At 36.9% G+C, this 20507-nt stretch overlaps 1 protein-coding gene and 1 long non-coding RNA gene across 4 annotated transcripts in view; one reads left to right on the top strand and one right to left on the bottom strand.

Annotated features, from left to right (window-relative positions):
• Window positions 1–13136, top strand: part of LOC106472829 (frizzled-1-like) — a 27048-nt gene extending 13912 nt beyond the window's left edge. For 2 of the 3 annotated variants that reach the window (XM_013933497.2, XM_022401369.1), the window contains exons 2-3: window positions 6039–6111; window positions 12328–13136. The gene's annotated coding sequence lies outside the window, so the exon portion shown is untranslated. Of the gene's footprint in view, window positions 1–4098; window positions 4156–6038; window positions 6112–12327 lie in introns of those variants that run through there. The other variant, XR_002613540.1, reaches the window with a different exon arrangement.
• On the bottom strand, window positions 9609–20175 carry LOC111089236. The gene is made up of 3 exons (XR_002613541.1): window positions 20138–20175; window positions 12951–12957; window positions 9609–10033 (listed from the first exon to the last, which is right to left on the bottom strand). It is a non-coding gene; the product is annotated as an uncharacterized LOC111089236 (long non-coding RNA).
• Between the last annotated feature and the right edge of the window lie 332 nt (window positions 20176–20507).

The raw sequence follows: 20507 nt of genomic DNA, 5'->3' as shown, positions 1-20507 counted from the left end.
AAAAAAAAAAAAAAAAAGTTTGCTTCAACCAAAAGTCGTAAACCCCATTAAAACGTAATAAATCAGTCAAACTTTTCAACCACTGAAAACATGATTTTAATACCTTGTTAAGTAAACGTGGCTACTTGTCCACGTATAATTATCTTGGAACACCAGAACTTTTAGCATACCTACCCAGCGCCCCGGGCGTTAGTGTTCGTAGTTTCGCATGTCAATTTGTTATGGCTCCATAGAATATTAACGGTCCAGGGTGCCACTAATATTTCTGTGGTCCCTGACACTAGGTGGCGTTCTTTCTTGACAGGTTTTTCTTTAATCCCAACTAAATAATTCGGTTTTAAAACTTTTGAAAGGTCGTTGCTTTTTCTCTTTTGAAAATACGTGGCTGTTGTGTTGCATTCCTCGAAAACACACGTAAAACCCGAAACCTCCGGAGGTATAGATCATTGACGGGAATTAATTTTCGTACCACACGCCCCTCTTTTTCTCGGTTTAGAATGAGATCGTTAAAATCGCCGCAAGCCGAAGAGGGTAACATGGGTAACGTTCCGACTAAACGACCTTAATAACTAGAAATCCAGTTTAACTTATATATATTCTTTATCATGCTGCAGTTATATTTATTCGTTATTGTGTCATTTTCTAGTTTATTCTGGTATAAACTTAGTGATGCTACGTCACGTGATGTAATCAATGACGTCACGCACAAGTGTTTTCGTTCGACTAATTTATTAAGAATTTCGCGCCAGAAGCCGCAGCGTAGGCAACAGTCTAAGAGAAGATTCCCGAGGCTTTCTGGGTCTGAAACTACCTCAAAATGTACCTTATCCTCCACCCAACTACCAGTGCTCACTGTTATTGTTAAACAGTGCGTCCTCTCACTTATTTTTGTCTATCCCCCTCACCGGGAATAGGCTGGTGCCACCCCTGGAGGATTCTATTTTGGGGGAAGAAAGGAAATATAAGTAACGAAGCCATATTGGGGTGGGGGTGAGGAAATGCTCTCTCAAAAACATTTTGTAATTTTTACTGAAAAGGGTGCCTGTTTGGTGGTGTCTGTATATTGGTGCGTTGACTGAAACAGTTAAGAGAAGCAGTGAGCCTGTCCCTGGTATCAGAAAGGTTGAGAAATGCTGGATTAGAAGAAAGGCAGCTAGTGAAAGATACACTCGATAACCCTTGGGCTACTCTTGGATTAGAAGAAAGGCAGCTAGATAAAGATACCCACCGCTAACCCTTGGGCTACTCTTTGATTAGAAGAAAGGCAGCTAGATAAAGATACCCTCGCTAACCCTTGGGCTACTCTTTGATTAGAAGAAAGGCAGCTAGATAAAGATACCCCCGCTAACCCTTGGGCTACTTTTGTCTATCGTCCGAACGAATAATGCGCTTTAACTGTCACTTTCATGGTGCACTTACGGCTCCAAGGTTTGGGGAGCGGCTATTTTACGGGAACGGATTCACGGTCTGGGCACGCTAACCACTTGGCCTTACCCGGCCATCGTACACGGGTACGTGGGCTTCGTTTGAAGTCTCTTAGTTTTTAGAACACACTTCTTCGTTGGATGCAATATTTAAATTTCATGAAATAATGATGTGTTTAGGAGATATAAATTTCTGGGCGATTTTCGGGTAACCGGAAGTGACGTAATAATAGCATATTTTTCATTGCTGCGACGTAAAACTTATGAGAAAAGTCACCGCTTTGAATGTTACTTTAAAATGTATTTCTGCTAGTCTGAAATGGTTTGTATTTTGGTGTTCTTAAAATGTTTATTTTGAAAGCAGATGAGTCACAAGTTATTTACACAAAGCAAAAAATAATAATTATGTAGCTTTACTATACAATGTAATAGTGAATATTCGTTTAAAACCAAGACATCAGTGTATACCTTTAATGTAGATACGTATAATCTTAAGGTCACGTTATGTGTATTGAAAGAGTCGTTCAAAACAATAAACATGATACAATAGGTGAATTTTACCCATGACGAATAAGTACCGCAGGGGCGATACAAATAAGGTCTTTGAACTTTTGTGACCTACCCTAGTGCAAAAAGGCACGCGAAGGTCGGGAGCGCCAAACATGACAGCAGAAATACCGCGTTTCCGGACGCCCGCAGAATTTTATTTTCGAGTACTGGTAGTGTGTGAGTAGGTATACATAGGTTTAAATTTAATGATGCTAACACCAGCGGCTCTCATCTCGTGATGTGTCTAGACTTATTAATAACTCCAGAGTCTCGAGTGTATAATATGTCAACCACACCAAACCTGCTATATTCGGTGTCGACGAGGCTTTTCGTACAATACCACAGTGCTCTCTTGATCGGACGGGATACGTTAGGTATAGTATTTATATCAGCAAGTCGCTTGATAACGACCGTTACTGGGTTAAGTTGGTGTAGTGTAATTTTTTATCATTTTGATTTGACACAACAGAATAAGGGTTAGTATACGAATAGAATTAGTATACGTACGTATGTTTATTCCTTTCGACCAACTGGATCATGATCTGCGGACATAACATGAAACCTTTATTTGTTATGTATGTATGTTTATCCCTTTCGACCAACTGCATCATGATTTACGGACATAACATGAAACCTTTATTTGTTATGTACGTATGTTTATTCCTTTCGACCACCTGCATCATGATCTGCGGACATAACATGAAACCTTTACTTGCTATGTACGTATGTTTATTCCTTTCGACCAACTGGATCATGATCTGGGGACATAACATGAAACCTTTATTTGTTATGTACTCATGTTTATCCCTTTCGACCAACTGCGTCATGATCTGCAATCATAACATGAAACCTTTATTTGTTATGTACGTATGTTTATTCCTTTCGACCAACTGGATCAAGATCTGCGGACATAACATGAAACCTTTATTTGTTATGTACGTATGTTTATCCCTTTCGACCAACTGCGTCATGATCTGCAAACATAACATGAAACCTTTATTTGTTATGTACATATGTTTATTCCTTTCGACCACCTGCATCATGATCTGCGGACATAACATGAAACCTTTATTTGTTATACACAGTGAAATCTGACTATAATTTTTGTCTTCAAAAAAGGGGGAAACAATCTGATGCATTGGTAACCATCAACTTTAAAACTTGCATCTCAGATCAGACAAAACAGCATGACAGATTTATCATTTACAAATTATCTATCTGACTATAAATGCCCCGAAAATAACGTTATTTGTACAATAACTTAAACCCTTCTTTAAATGGTATAAATTACGAAGCAATTTGATTACAAGGAACTCACTTTTTTTTTTAGAAAATAAAGTTTGGAGATGGCTTGAATGGGTGGGTAGTGAACGAAACTATTACAAATATACAACGTTTCGACAAGCTTACGTCATCATCAGGAAATGTACATTTCTAATAAAGACTTTCAATACCGCCGCCCCCCCAGTGGCACAGCGGTATGTTTGCGGACTTACAACGCTAGAAACCAGGTTTCGATACCGTGGTGGGCAGATCACAGATAGCCCATTGTGTAGCTTTGTGCATAAATTCAAACAAACTTTCAATACCCATTAAAGCCGCCTTCAAATTTTAATTTTTTTTTAAATTGCAAATAAACTAAAACTAATTTTATGGAAATGACTTGCAGGTGTCTGTGTTCTGGCACAATGAAAGATAAAATCTTTATTAGTTGTTTCAGTAACACAGCTTTAGTAGGTTAACCGACTCCAACTGGAACGGTTCGTTCCGGGACGTCTTAATCGACAGACCGGCCGTTTTTTTTTGTTGTTTTTTTCCCAGACAAGACTGACGTCACCAACACCGGTATATCAATGTGCTTGGGACGGCACAGTGAACTGCGCGTGAAAACGTAGGGCATACATCCGGAAAAGTAATGAATAATAGAATGTGAAGGAAGAATTCCCCAGTTTCTTTCTGAATTGTTAATGAGGCTGCACAAAGAAAACAGTATGTAATTTAAAAAAGGAAACCATATATATACATATATTCATTTTTCAATGAATACATAATTTCCTACGCCTCTTTTCAATGCTGCGCCCTGAATAGGATGTAAGGTCTTGAATTTCTTAGTGAATGGCAGAGCGGAAATAACCAAAGGCGGTCAGGAGGGAACTGCTGTCGAACTTCTCCGAGATGTTGAGTGAATTTTGCGACTTTTCTGTATTCGTCTTCTGTTTTTTTTGTTTTTTTTTTCGCGCAAAGCTACACGAGGGCTATCTGCACTAGCCGTCCCTAATTTAGACAATGTAAGACTAGAGGGAAGGCAGCTAGTCATCACCAACTCTTGGGCTACTATTTTACCAACGAATAGTGGGATTGACCGTCACACTATAACGCCCCCACGGCTAAAAGGGGCGAGCATGTTTGATGGGACGGGGATTCGAACGCGCGACCCCCAAATTGCGAGTCGAGTGCCCTAACCACCTGGCCATGCCGGGCTCGTCTTCTGTTTATGAATTATTATTATTGTTATTTAGGTAAAGTAGCTCATGTACACTCATGTATCCGACTGCAAGGTTGAAATATTACGAACTAAGGTAACTGTTAGTGGTAACAAGGCGATTGTTCGTGTCGGCAAAACACTTCCATGCGCTAGTTAATAAAATCGAGATATAATTTTAACTGTAACTTAATTCCCAATCCTATGGTGAATTTTTTTATTCAGGGCCAGTATCTCGTACAGCAGGCAAAAATAATTATTCAAGTTTATAATAAATGCCTTGACTGAATATAACTGTTCAGTTATACTCATTATACCAGTGGTACTGAGGCCTTAAGAGGAGGATGAGGTGAGCTTAATATCTGATTCTACATAATAAAAGTAAACTTGAAAATGCTGGCTTGGATGTGGACTCTTCAGACCACAACACTTGTTAACTGAAGTTCAGAACAGGATGTCACATTCCTGAATTCTTAATGCGTCTGTGCAGTCATCAACCGTTTCCTTAACCAGAAAAACTCCATACCAAATCACATTTGTCTAAATTAAACATACATAGGAAATGTCACTATAGAAATATTGTGTTAATACACAGTTTTACCGGTGGGTCAAAAGTCCCGATTTTTCCTATTTTGTTGTGAATAGAAAAAACAAACAGGACCTCTATTGTTGTAAAGTAGATGAGGCAAAAGTCCTGATTTTTCCTATATTGTTGTGAATAGGAAAAAAAACAGGACCTCTATTGTTGTAAAGTAGATGAGGCAAAAGTCCTGATTTTTTCTCTATTGTTGTGAATAGAAAAAACAGGACATCTATTGTTGTAAAGTAGGTGAGACAAAAGTCCTGATTTTTCCTATATTGTTGTGAATAGAAAAAAAACAGGACATCTATTGTTGTAAAGTAGATGAGGCAAAAGTCCCGATTTTTTCTCTATTGTTGTGAATAGAAAAAACAGGACATCTGTTGTTGTAAAGTAGATGAGGAAAAGTCCCGATTTTTTCTCTATTGTTGTGAATAGAAAAAACAGGACATCTGTTGTTGTACAGTAGATGAGGGAAAAGTCCTGATTTTTCCTATATTGTTGTGAATAGAAAAAAAACAGGACATCTATTGTTATAAAGTAGATGAGGCAAAAGTCCTGATTTTTCTCTATTGCTCTGAAGTAGCTGAGAAATACCGAAAATCTGCTGACATAGAGTGTAGGCATATAGCCCATATGTTAACTAGCATGATGTCATGACATCAAGGTCATCCACAAGCTATCTCTCAAACTATCAATCGGACTAAAATGTGTCAATGCAAAAGTTGTAGAGCCCAATGTTATTACAACAGAAACAAAAATTGCTTGTTTATTCAAATTTAATTCCCCCAGTTGTTCAGGAAATAATAACAAAATGGCCTAAATGTTCTATGTCAGCAGATTGTCGATATTCCACACCTACTTTACAAACAATAGAGAAAACGCGGGACTGTTTTGTTTTGATTTTATCCAAGAGAGCCGAACGTAGCTTAGTGGTTAGCGTACCCGGACTGTGAACCGACAGATTCATGGTTCGCAACCTCTTACTCGTTCTATATTTCAGGTCGTGAGTGCCATGTAAGAGTGACGACCAAAGTCCTATTTCCGATCAGAAACGAACGGCCCAAGACTTGAAAGTGAGTGTTTCTCTCTACCTTGCCTTCTCTCATTAGTGCTTAATTTCTGGCTAATCTTTCCAGATCTAAGATTTGAAATCTGTTTTGTATTTTATATATATATATATATATTCAAAGGCAGAAAGGTTTTAATTAATTGATGTTAAGACTTCTTTATTTATACAGAAAATTGATATTTGTATTACTCCCCTGCAACCCCATTCAATGAAGATTAACTCCCACTGTGGCTTGATAAGATCAAGAGCTTACAACGCTAAAATTCGAGGTTAGATTCTTTGATGTTAGCACAGCGCAGATAGCCCATTAATGTGCAGCTGTGAACTTAAAACAATCAAATAAATAATGGCATTTATCATCCAAATCTCAAAATTTCCCCTTACCACCCATCGACAAGAGATCGTGTACCTTTTTCTTTCTTTTTTTCTGGAAATTAAGTACACTGATTATAATCTTAAGACTTTGTTCTTTTCACCCCTCATTAATGTATATGCCTACCAATAAACACGTTTAAACAAGTACAGCATAGTCCATAGAACTGTAATGATGCCATTAAAAAAATTCCTATTAAGATGGATCGCATTCCTTCAAGAAGGAAGATATCTACTGAAGAAAGCCGTTATTCCTAAACGTTGTACTCTTCTTTCCACTTGCGGGAAGTATTTAAAGATCACGTGAAACTAATATGTACGACTTGTATCTGATTGAGGAGATTAGAAGGTTCCACTTTGATCGTGCCGCATTTGTGAAGATTTTATAGCCTTTTTATGTGATTAATTGTATTTTCGAATAAGGGCTCAGCGTTGTAATCACTCGTTTGAGCCTGGCAGCATTTTACTAAATTTCAACAATATATATTGCTGTACAAATTTATAACTACCATTTGTTGCTGGCGCCAAGTCTCACCACGTAGTATATACATGATAGTTTTATATTCTATTGTAAATATAAGAAGTCTTCTCCTGATTTTAACGTGAGCCGAGTATTGTTTAGTCGCGGTGTTTAGAGAAATTTGAGGGTATTGACATATGACATAATAAAGTTTACACGTACCTTCAAAACCAATGTAAGCGCGCCAAGAAACAGGACATTTTTGTGTAAATGTATCAACAACAATGAATGAATCTAGTATAGTATAGACCGGAAATGATGCCATAATGGCCTGAACGGATCAACAGGAATGAACTAATCTAGTATACTCAGACCGGAAATGATGTCATAATGGCCTGAATGGATCAACAGCAATGAATTAATTTAGTATGGTCAAACCGGAAATTATGTCATAATGCTTGAACGGATCAACAGGAATGGACTAATCTAGTGTTGTCAGACCGGAAATATGGCATAATGGTCTAAATGGATTAACAGCAGTGAATTAATGTAGTATAGTCAGACCAGAATGGTCTGAATGAATCAACAAAACATCCGTTCTAGTATGGTCCAACGGGAAACGGCATGATAATCGAATGGACTTAATATTATTATAAATGTATTCTATTAAGATGAAGAGATAGACCATATCGGTTTCAGTATGATCTGATTCAGATTGGAAAGAGTACCAAAAGGATATATATGGGTGGAATCACTATTATCATTTCAATAGGATACGAACAGAAAGGGTACCAGAAGAAAAATGTATGAATGGATGGATGGACTATTATGGTTTCAGTATGATATGACCAGAGTAAGATCGGTGGATGCACAATACGGAGTGGGACTTTTAGGTACACTGATTTCCCCCCTCAGGGTAATCATTTGGTTCCGAAAAATAAAAGGTTCGACTGAATAATATTTCACTGTAAGCAGAGTGACGTCACAGATTCCCATTTGTTTTCTTATTAGACACCTCTAAAGCTGTCCGAAGTTAATCTTCGATGTTGTTCTTCTATGTTATCGCATCCTTGATACCACATACTCACATATAATTAACTTTTTGCTTTGTTACCTTAAGATAGGTCTAAAGCAGACCTGAAATTCTAGTGGAAGTCATTACTGGTTTTTTTAAAATTCCAAACGAAGTACATCTTATTCTTTGGAACTTGGTATCGAGTTCCGTTTTTTTTTTTTTGTACATCTTGGCAGTTTAATTTGAATAGTGCATGAAATGTTTCCTCTACCAGTAATAAAACTGGCACTCCATACACTGTGAGAACAAGTCCTAACTTACTACCAATCCAAAATATCTCATTTTCGTAAACTCGAGTGTAATTAATGATTAAATTACACTCCAAATCTCCTATGCAAAAAAAAACAACAAAACAATCCCAATTCTTAGTTTGTGTAACTTCCTTTCGTCTATAAACAGATTCGCGGGATATATCCACAATCCAATCTTTTTCATCGTAAGTCAAAATGTTTAGAAGCTATTACGTGAAACAACTCACCTCTTCAGTATTTATTTATTTATTAGGTTACATTTACCACCGACCAAAGCACTGGTTCTCCTTCCTTCAGTTGTGGAGTCCCATCGCAGCACGTTTGTCAGTGCGCAATTCACTATTCTATATCGCTTAATCTTCATGATTAATGGTGAATGGTGGTATTCAGGAATTTGTCTTCAACCAGTGACTATATACAGGATCGTGATATACTATATCCTCTTGACCCCGAGTCCATAAATGATTATGCTTACGTTAAAATTCGGGTTTCGATACGCGTGGTAGGCAGAGCACAGATAGCCCGTTACGTAGGTTTACGCTTAACAACAAAGAAACCATGAGTGATTTGATCTTGTGTATAACCTGCCTAAGCCAGGTTAATTGTTGTTCTTTTTAAGTACAAAGCTACAAAAAAAAAGCTATCTGTACTGTGCCCACTGCGAGTATTGAAACTCCATTATTAGCGTCATAAGCCCTCAGACTTGTCGCTGAGCCTTCAGGGTGCAACTATCGTTGTTTGTTTGTGTTGGTTTATTAGACACCAAGCTAAAAATCGACTATCTGTGCTGTGCCTACTTCCAGTATAGAAATCCAATTTTTAATGTTATAAGCCCTTATATTTGCTGCTAAACCACCAGGTGACGCAACTATTGTTTGAAAAGTGTATACCAAACACAATCACTGATATGTTAACACCGTAATAGGTGACTTGAAAATACCAGAAATAAAATTCATGTTCCGGAAACAAACGGGCCTAGTACTAAAACGACCCAGGAAAGAGCTTATATTTACTACCAAAGTGTAACCTGAGGTAGCGTATACAGTTGCTACCAAAGTGTAATCTAAGGTAGCGTATACAGTTATTACTACATTTTACGCTTTGGTAGCAACTGTATATGCTACATCAGGTTACAACTGTACACGTTACATCAGGGCTACCAAAGTATAACCCATAGCAGTGCCCTGTTATAAGTAGGCAGCTATGTTAATTTAACTCTGCGAAGAATTTTCTCGTTTTGGAAAACATCGAGAAGTGTTACGTTTCATAACACGTTGCGAAGTAACATTAAATTTTGGAAATAAAGAAACAAAAAGCTGCGTTTTTGGAAAACTCCGTAAGAAGAGTTGTTTTTTGGTCAAAGGCTTTATTTGATCGAGACGTTGACCATAATTTTTTTCCTTATTGCGAGTTTAACATTTTTTTTTGTATTTTTCAGATTTTGTCACGTTGTAGTTTCATCTACTTGTTATTCACGATTATTCCTTAGTCTCTTCTTTATAAATAAAAATTCTACGGTCTTTATCAACCGAAAATAAAGTCATTCAAGCCTGTATCTTTTTCTTCTTCTCTGCTTCAACTATAATTATAGTACAGAAAATTGTAATGTTAATACACGACAGAACCTTTGGGGTTGAGAGTACACATGCCTTAAGTCACGTGTCGACCTATCCCTTCCTTCCCTGTACCAGAAGTATCTGTCATCCATCATGATACAGGTGACAGCCATGGTTAGAGGATAATCATCTTGTCACCGGTTCTTGTTCAGCTTCAAAAAAAAGGAAAGAAATGAAATTATATTGTTGTAGTCAGTTTTGGGGTTTAGTATCTAGTCTGCGCTTTAATTCAGGACAACATTACATTAGGCTTGATCTCACAACGTGGACTTGAGGGCAGATCAACAACAAAAGACAACAGTGGTGTAATTTGGGGTTAAACTTTTTCTCCGTCGAGTGAGTTTTTTTTATATCCGACTTTTATCATGAGATTGTTTCACAGACGTTGTCGGTGTGCTGCCAAATCCCATTTTTTCCTTTTAACTGTACTGCGCATGCGGGTATCGTAAAGGAAACTGAAAGTTCAGTGTTCTTAAAGGATATAGGCTTACAAGAAATATAATGAAGAATGTAATTTTTCTTTTATTCCTTTTAGGTAGATAAATTAGTTCATTTTATCTTTTTGTTATCTTTAAAATGACGAAGAATTTGGACGGGGGATTTTAACACATAGTGGTGACGAGTAGGAGAAGACTTTACACATAATGGTAGGAGAGGATTTGGACAGGAGATATATTTTAACACATAATGGTGACGAGTAGGAGAAGGACTTAATACATAGTGGTGACGAGTAGGAGAAGATTTGGACAGGAGATAGATTTTAACACATAATGGTGACGAGTAGGAGAAGACTTAATACATAGTGGTGACGAGTAGGAGAAGACTTAACACATAATGGTGACGAGTAGGAGAAGACTTAATACATAGTGGTGACGAGTAGGAGAGGATTTGAATAGGAGATCGATTTTAACACATAGTGGTGACGAGTAGGAGAAGATTTGGACAGGAGATAGATTTTAACACATAATGGTGACGAGTAGGAGAAGACTTAATACATAGTGGTGACGAGTAGGAGAGGATTTGATACATGGCGATGACGAGTAGGAAAGGATTTGGATAGATCGATTTTAACACATAGTGGTGACGAGTAGGAGAGTATTTGGACAGGAGATATATTTTAACACATAATGGTGACGAGTAGGAGAAGATTTGGAGAGGAGATAGATTTGTTTGGTACATACTGGTGTAAAGTAGTGTAACATTTGGACATAAGATAAGCTTTGGCACATAGTAGTGACAAGTGAGATAGGAACAGACCTAAAACAAGCACACATACGTATATGTCATTATGTATTGATCGCTTTCTTTATCTCTTGTTACAAAGACGTTTTTTAGTTTAAAAAGGATTTTGGTTTATTGATTAAAGTCCAACTCTTTTCAGTAAATGTTTTTCTTTCTAATTAAGTACAAAGTTACATAATGGGCTATCTGTGCTCTGCTCACCACGGGTATCGAAACCCGGATTTTAACGTTGTAAGTCTGCAGACAACCGCTGTGCCACTGGGGGGGGGGAGTAAATGTTAAAGCTGTCTTTAAAGTAATATTAACCTCTGATCAACGCAAGCTACCTACAAAAAACGTATCCATAGTCATAAGCATAACTAATTAAATATAATGTTTAAACTATTCTAGTTATAATGATTAGAATGCATTGTTCCATCATTTGGATACCTCACTGTCTACAATGTTTTCGGCCGTAATCCCAATAATATATCATAAGGTTTGGCCAGTTGAATTCACGTTAATCCTAAAACCATTGACTAAACTAACAGTGTAGAATAATCATTATGATAGAATGATAAATATTAAGAATAAAATTAGAAATAATAAAAACTAATAAATATAGTAGATATATTACATATTCTATTCAATCCAACACGGTGTGTCTGTACTGTGATAAAATACTTATTTGTGTTATTTTATTTGTTGTGTTTTTGTAAGCACAAAGGTACACAATGGACTAACTGTGGTCTACCTATGACAAGTATCAAAGTATTAAAACCAGATTTGTAACTTTCAGGCTTACTGCTGAGCCACCTGGGGGGTGTTTGTGCAATTAATGACGGAATTCACGTAATTTGAAGCTATAATAAACGTTTCTCAAACTTTGAGTTGCATATAATAATGAAAAGAATGCTTAATTTTTTTAAATTATTTGTTTGTGTGAACATCATATAGGTTTTATTTTTAAATAATTACTAAAATAAATCATTAACACATGATCTCTCCCTCAACCAGAGGCGTCTCTGTAGCAAGGCTCTGAACATCTGAGACTTAACCAATTTTAGTGAAACTTAAATGACATGTAGCGTATGTTGAGGTACAACGATTACAATTTACAGTTTCCAAATTGGACAAACACTGGTTGAGTTGTGACTGACCACATTATTGACAGAAACTCCTGAGTTAATGACAGTATTTCTTCTTCATTTCATCTGTTTTTCAGCCCAATAGATCTTCAGTAGATAGCTCCTGACCGTGACTGGACGAACTTTGCTACTCTTCAACACGTCATCATCAATCACCATTATTCCCTTGATTACCCGCATGTACAAGGTTCCGAGATGTTGGACTTGCAGCCTGTTCAGTCCATCTATCAAAGATGCTGTGGCGGCACTCAAAAATAGGTTTGGTGCTGACAAAAACGGTAGTGATAGTAGTAGCAGCAGCAGCCGCAGTAGCCTATCACCAGATAAGAAGATCAACAAAATGGTCTAAAACCCCCAAACAGAGAATGGAGAAAAGCCGCATAACTTATTTGAAAATTAAGAAAAAAAGAAAAAGCGATGATCCCCCCCCCCCAATACTTGTAGTAGATAAGCTGCACGTAGCTTTCAGAACCATTTAGAAACGTCTCGAAGAAGTCTTAATTGTTATAAATTAACTGTTGTACGAGTCAGTCCTTTACATGTTTTCGTGATATTCATAGGCCTAATATTAATATATGTTATACAAATCAGTTCTTCATTTCGGTAACAGTACAATTTCAGTTTTAGAATACTAAAGTATCGTTCCGATTTAGGCCTACAATTTCGGTGTTTTGTAAAAGCTACAACAGTGGAAATAAACGTTTTCACTTAAAAAGCTTGGTGTTTACAAATCGTTTTCTTCACGTAACAAAAGCCAGCGAGAACAATACTCCAATTTAGTTCAAAATCAGGCTTAAGATTTCGGTGTTCTGTAAAAGCTACGGCATTGGAAGTAAATATTTTCACATTAAAAGTCTGTTGTTCACGAGTCGTTTTATTCACGAAACATAAACCAGGGAGGGCAATAATTCGAACTATTACAAGATTAGTAAGCGGAAATAGCTCATGCACGGTTTCAGTCAGACAAACAGAAATATATCAAGTTTAATTAAGAGAAATACCTAAGAACTCAACAATATTTAATAGTTGTTTTATGTTTGAATTTAACGTACATTTCGTTTTAACTGGACAACTTCAATTAGCGTCTTTTGTTATGAAAATTATGCCGAATTCCTCCGTTTCTTCCGACTTGGTCAGGTAATGGACGCACCTGGGTTTGGCAACTATACCCCAGGAATTTTCATTGAACCGTCTGAGGGCCATGACAAATTGTGGCGGTACTTCTGATATTGGTAGGGGATGTCATTCGAACAGCTGGTGGTATGCGAAGGGACTGTCACTGCTGCTCGATACATCACAAGTCTCGAACAAAACCTTCTTCCTATTTACGCCATTGACCAGCTTACCAGACACGGGGTGTTCTCATGCTAAATGAGGTTCCTGTTCATTTCGTCCAAGTCACAAAATGATGGCTTGAAGGTCAGGGTATTACCAATCTCCAGGTGCCAGGCCAATCGTCGGATATGAACTCAATCGAGCATGTGTGGTCTATCCTTGATCGTTTTGGCGAAAGCGTCCCAAATAACCAACTTTTAGGGACCGTCCTTTATGTTCTTCGCAAGTAGTGGGGTGCAATCCCACAGGCCCAAATTTCAGACCTTGTAAGTATGGTGTGTCACCGTGTTTGCGTTTTTATTATTGCAAAGGGCAAATCCATTTAAAACTAATCGTAATTTTGTACCTTCATTTTTCTTCGTCTTTTTCTTCTCAGGCCTCGTAATTAAGGCACTTGACTCTCATAACAATCTGCTGGTCACGTGTTCGAATCCCCCTCACCAAATATGCTCGCCCTTTTAGGCGTAGGAACATTATAATGTAATGGCCAATCCAACTATTCGTTGGTAAAAGAGTAGCCCAAGTGTTGGCGGTGGGTGGTGTTAACTAACAGCCTTCCCTCAAGTTTATCACTGCTAAGTTAAGGACAGTTAGCACAGATAACTTTCGACTAGCTTTGCGCGAACTTTAAAACAAACCAAACTTTTTTCATGTTTATTTAATATAAAACATCTTTCCGTTTACTTATTGGCAGGCTGTGTATGCGAAGTTTCTTGGTATTTTTTACGGGAGGCTTTTGATATGACAGTATACTGAATTTTTTGTTGTCTTTCTTGTACCATTTGGTATGATAATAACAAGTTTCTTGATGACATTTATTGGTATAATATATATGATATACAATGTTTCTAAGCATGTCTTGTTACAAGAACATGTTGAATTTGTAGCCATTAAAGCAAAACCTTGAGGAAAATAACAAATTTAGTGTTATAAGACCAATTATTACCAGTATTAAAATGAATTCTATACACCAATATGCACTACAGAATTATAATTGTGATAATACATTCTGAATCTCCTAGCGCCTTTTGTTTTGTTATGATGATACTGTTACGTATCTGCTTGTTTGATAATTTCCGGTTAAAATTCTTTCAGAGTGACTTCAACGATACAAGTCCCTTCTTGATTAAAACTAGTTTATTCTTTCTCGTTACAAACTTTGTAATAAATATAATTTCCACAGTCACTTTAAACTTAACTACTTTTATAAACACACGCTATAATTCACAGCGATTCACACACTTTACTTACGGTGCCTACTGCTCGCTTGACTCGATTAACAATTATTTCTCTTCAGTCTATCTCCGGCTTATATACTAAAAAAAAGAGTGCGTCTAGCAAATACTGGGATTTCGTGATTTCGGTTTCCCGATCCTTCTAGAAACTCCAGCGCACATGCTCCCAGCGTCGCGTGACTTCTGCTGTCGTAACAATACTGAGATGTATATTCATTTGTTTCTGATACATGTCATCATTGTAGTATTGTTTTATTGTTATTTAATATGATAATAGTAATAAAAGCTTTAACAATACCTTTCTGACAAATTTAAGTTGTGTAACATTAGAAGCTTATGTTACAATATTTTACTTCAACAATCCAATCAAATTTTATCACAAAGCTTCAATTAATGGTACAAGAAAAAGTAACAAAAATCTAAAATTATTTTAAAATATCTTAAAATTAAAATGTTTTATTTTCAATAATAATTTATTGTTGCTTACAATATTTAATAGAGAGAATTATAACTATTCCTCTCATAGATTTTAACATTAGCTACTAGGAATACAGGGAGAATTAATTACGGTTTTGAATATCCAAGTTAGCACGTCATGTGACAACCACAACCTATATAAAGTCATGATGTAAAGAAATGTATCAGAACTGTATTTTTAGATTGTTTGGCGTTTAGTAGATTGTGAAATAATCTGTAAATAATCGGGGTCTGTAACAGCATTTTCCGACACAAAATATTCACACACCCACATCACAAAGATAAGTTCAGATTATGGATATAAATGTCTAAAACCGAGGGTATCTTTTGAACTGAACAGTATTAAAAACAAAGGAATGTGGATCAACTTGGGATACCAGGATTACCCGGAAGGAGATCTGCAAGAAATCGTACTTCAGTGGCAGTAAGCAAAGTGCGGCATCTTTTAACAAGAGAAAATCGACGGATACAGAAGTCGCCCACGTGCCCCGGGCAACAGTATGTAACACAAATCAAGAAGAATCTTCTTCTAAAAGAGTGACACAAATCAGGTATACATAAACCGCTTCCATGACATATCTGTTCAACTGTCACGTACCTCAAGCAGATGGTAAATGAAGAAGGTATTCATGGTGTTATATATATGAATAAATATATATCAGTCAAGTCGTGAAACATTTGTGGCATTTTGAGGTATTTCACCATATTCCAAATGCTTCAAGAATTGAAATAATTTGCATCTCACAAAAAAAACTCCATATGTAGCGCATATATATGCAATAAGAAATATCGTACACACTTAGTGAATGCGTAAGATAAAGAAGATTGACCAAGAAAGGAAAAGTATGTCAAGTATAAACCAAAGACGCATTTTAGTTCATATTGAAAAAGGGATGTTTATATTACTTATAAACTGACTCTATCACAGCCGTGAGAATGTTTATGTAAACTTCATTAGAAACTGGACACGAGATCCATATCTATAGGCTGACGCCATCATAGCAGAGAGAAAGCTACGAGAGAAGTTTATATTATCTTGGACACAACTTCCAAAAAAGGGATCAGTCGGAACTTTGATGTAGGATCGATGTCAAGATAACGATTTTGATGTAGGATAGATGTCAAGAAAACGAGGAGAGATACATGCAAACAGGCTGTCGATTTACCATCTTTGACTATAACCAATTATTGAAGTATTTTTGTTTTTGGTTCAGAGAATTACGACGAGTTTGCAAAAATCATCCAATTAAGAGTCAGATCTACTTGCGGGTTAGATGTGTACACTATTTGGAAAGTCGTAAGGATGACAAAAGATTTGGTATAAAAAACCCTGTTTTGGGCTAACAAGTCAGTCTCCTGGGCGCTAAATAAGAGTTCTCCGACGCTGCTGAAAGATAACAGTATTGTTTAAATGCTGCTAGATCTATACGGCCCAGAGATGATGAAGACTTCAGTTCTCGAAAAGGTCCGGAACACCTCTTCAACCTTGGTGTAAGTAATAATTGCTATATCTCTTAGTAATGAATAACGTGGTTAAGACTGAATGTTTCACACTGAGTTATGTCTGGGCATATTTATTTCAATGTACTAATTGATAACCTACTGATAGTGTTAAGTAACTTAATGGGTGTTACAGAAAGTTTAATTGAAGAACAGTTACCGACTCAATTTGATGAATTTAATAGTTTTGATAGTAAGATACTTTTGGTAATTTTGATGTAGCTGAATTTCTTGATATATTGTATTAAAGTGTTGTATTTTTTATGTTGGTATCCGAGTCGATTCTTTACTCTAACTGTAAAGTTCTTAGAATTAGTGACTTGTGTACACCACTCGCGACTCTATGGTTGGATTTAATATAAATCTATTGTAACTGGATTTAAAGTCGAACTCCAACGACTAGCCAATACGGACATCTGTTACAGTCGCCAGACACAGTATATTTGGATTTATTTGTGATTGAACTTTGAATCGGGCACTGAAAAACCATCGTCTTTGCGTATTATATGGATTATGGAAAGCCTGCAGAGAACAGTGGTTAGTTTTGACGTGACAGGCTTACGAAGAGCATTTTGCAATGGAAACTACGCTTCAGACTTATTGTCAAAGTGCACAGCCAACAGACAGAGCGTGACCAGATGTGGTGACATGAACTGAAACGATGAGATAAGGCTCCAAAATCGTTTTAATGTAGCTTACTCAAACCGTTTATCTTCTTTCTTTCCTTTACATGACATGGTGGAAAGATAAACACATAATCATAGCTTTACTTTTTTGACCAAAAAGTAAGTTGTAAAGTTGTACCATAGAAATTCAAAGTTGGAAATGTAATAAAAGATAAATTTGGAGAATTGCTAATTTTAAGTATTTATTTTTGGACTGGTGTTTTATGAGCATGTCGTGATTGGGATATTCACCCAAAGTGAAGCTTGATTTTTTGTATTTCTTTTTTTTTTGCTATCGAGACGCAAACTATGTTCTCTCGGATCCACAGCCCGACACGCTAACCAGAAAGCCACACCTTTCTTGGATTTGGATTCACTGGGGTGATGTGTTGTGTAACTTAGTTCCAGAAGAAACGTTCTGGTGCTGAAAACTCTGAGATTAATGACGTAGTTGATGTGATTGTCAGCAAGTGAAACTATTCTCATTCACACCTATTACCACTTAGATTTGATTTGTTTGTTTGAAGTTAAGCACATAGCTACACAATGGGCTATCTGTGCTCTGCCCACCACGGGTATCGAAACCCAGTTTCTAGCGTTGTCCGCAGACATAGTGCCACTGGGGAGCATCACTTAGGTTAAGCCACAAAATTAGAATTTTAGACTTATAGCTAAATTCTCTAAAATAACCCCATTTGTTTTGTTTGTTTTGGAGCAAAGCCACATTAGGATTTCTGCTGTGTAACCCGGGGAATCGAACCCTGGATTTTAGTGTTGTAAGTCCCGAGACTTATGCTGTCCCACCGTGAGACCTCTAAAATAACAAAGTGGTTAAAAACTGGAAATAAGACACAAAATACACCATAAGTCCAAAACATCTAAATTAATCGAGCCATAATATTAATTTATGTTTCAATCATCAAAATCGGTCCAATGTATAAGGGATAATGTGTTTAATGTACAATATTAGATTTACACTTTCTATGTATCGATCCGTGTATTTATTAGGTTTAATTTTCTAGGAAGTGTTTACATACTGCTTCTTCTCCTTATTTTCCAAACTTATATCACGTGTTAGTTGTTGACTCTCTATTGATTGAAAGGTGATCTGCGTGAACTTAAGAGTTTCCCTGTGCCTCTTCAGATCGTTCAGCCTAGCTTCTGAAAGAGCACCACAGTCTCTACATCTGTAACTACAAATAACGTACAAGATACTCGTGTAGCTATAGCATTATTTTACATACAGCCTTTCTCTGGAACAAACAGTATGGTTAATTGAATTACAGTTTAGTAACACCAGACATTACTTGTAACACTGTCTCAGTATTGGTGGTTACTTTACAGGAATCTCTTCTTTCTTCCCCCACATTCTTATTAATTTGATCATTTCGGATTCAAAATCACAGGAGTGTAAAAATAGTATCTTTAGATCTATGGATTGTCTCCCACATGTTACTAACCAATGATTTTTATTCTTCAGTTAGAGATTTTTTTTATCACAAATGTTAGGCCTACTGAATTTTTAATTATTCGCCCCTTTTCAGGGTTTAAACCGTAACTTCTAGAGTATTACACTGTATCGATAAATGGCGTTTCAAAGATTCTTTTTGTCTCTCATCGTCCGGCTCAACTGACGAATTCTGGTCTTGATTTAGAATTCGAAATGAACAAACTTAGGGGAAAGTGGGGAAGAAAAACATTGTAGTTTACGTGTTTTATATCACAATATAGTTTGTTGTTTAGCACAAAGTTACACAATGGGCTACCTGTGCTGTACCCATCGCGAGTATGGAAACCCAATTTTTTGCGTTATAAGCCCTCAGATTTACCGCTGTTGAAAAATGAGAAGAATTAGGAATAAGTAGCAGAAACTGACCACAACTGTAAAAATAAAAATGAAAAACAAAAAAAAATGTCCAGACGTTGAAGGAAAGTAAAAATTGAATAATTTGCTTTCAGAGTAAAATGTGTAGAAAAATGAGAGTGTGTATTTTAATCAACCATCAAGTGTAACGTGTTTCCACTGTCTAGTTCATCTCCATCCTAAACGATGCGCTTTGTTGTCTGTCCTTCAACTCAGCAGCAGATCAACCGAAATAAAGAGAGAGAGAGAGAGAGAAGGGGCTTTAACCCGACGTCAAGTTAATCTTATCCAATTAACTAAACAAAATATATATTATCGGGTAATCAGTGACTCAAACACTTGCTATGGAATACACTGTCAACCATAGTAGGTAGTGTATTAAATTAATTACTCAACCATGTTCATAAGAAAAGTGTTTCTTGTTAGTTTATTTCGCACGGAAAAATTATGCTATTCCACATTGTACCTAAAAACTGTCCTGGAATAAAGGCATCATTAACAATGTAGACTAGAAGTGTTGTTTGTTTTTTTCTTTCTTTCAATGAGCCTACATAAAAATGGTGGACGTACAATTTTTCTGATTTTTTGATAGAAAACCGCCATTTCTTCCCGCTTCGCATTATTACTGGCGCCATTTTATATTAAATCCTTATGTAAACGGGAGGTACTAAAACCCGGAACTGAAACGGAACGACTTACTAAGATAACACGTAAAACATGATTTTTCATTTGAACTAAAATGAAAAGAAGACATATGGGCGTCCACAGGAATTTCTCCAGTAGGGGTGTGGGGGCAACGAATAAAGAAGACTGTTTGTTTGTTTGGGTTTTCGCGCAAAGCTACACGAGGGCTATCTGCGCTAGCCGTCCCTAATTTAGCAGTGTAAAACTAGAGGGAAGGCAGCTAGTCATCACCACCCACCGCCAACTCTTGGGTTACTCTTTTACCAACGAATACTGGGATTGACCGTAACTTTATAACGCTCCCACGGCTGAAAGGGCGAGCATGTTTGGTGTGACAGGGATTCGAACCCGCGACCCACAGATTGCGAGTCGAGCGCCCTAACCACCTGGCCATGGAATAAAGAAGAATATGTTTCTCATTTTCCAGGGGGGGGGACAGTGCCCCCTCCCCTGTGAACACCCATGAACTATGGAGCGGGAACACCATATCTTTAAAT

The sequence above is a fragment of the Limulus polyphemus genome, unplaced genomic scaffold, assembly GCF_000517525.1.
Source record: "Limulus polyphemus unplaced genomic scaffold, Limulus_polyphemus-2.1.2 Scaffold5643, whole genome shotgun sequence".
In the NCBI taxonomy this organism is placed as follows: Eukaryota; Metazoa; Arthropoda; class Merostomata; order Xiphosura; family Limulidae; genus Limulus; species Limulus polyphemus.
This window is presented reverse-complemented; position numbering and strand designations above follow the sequence as displayed.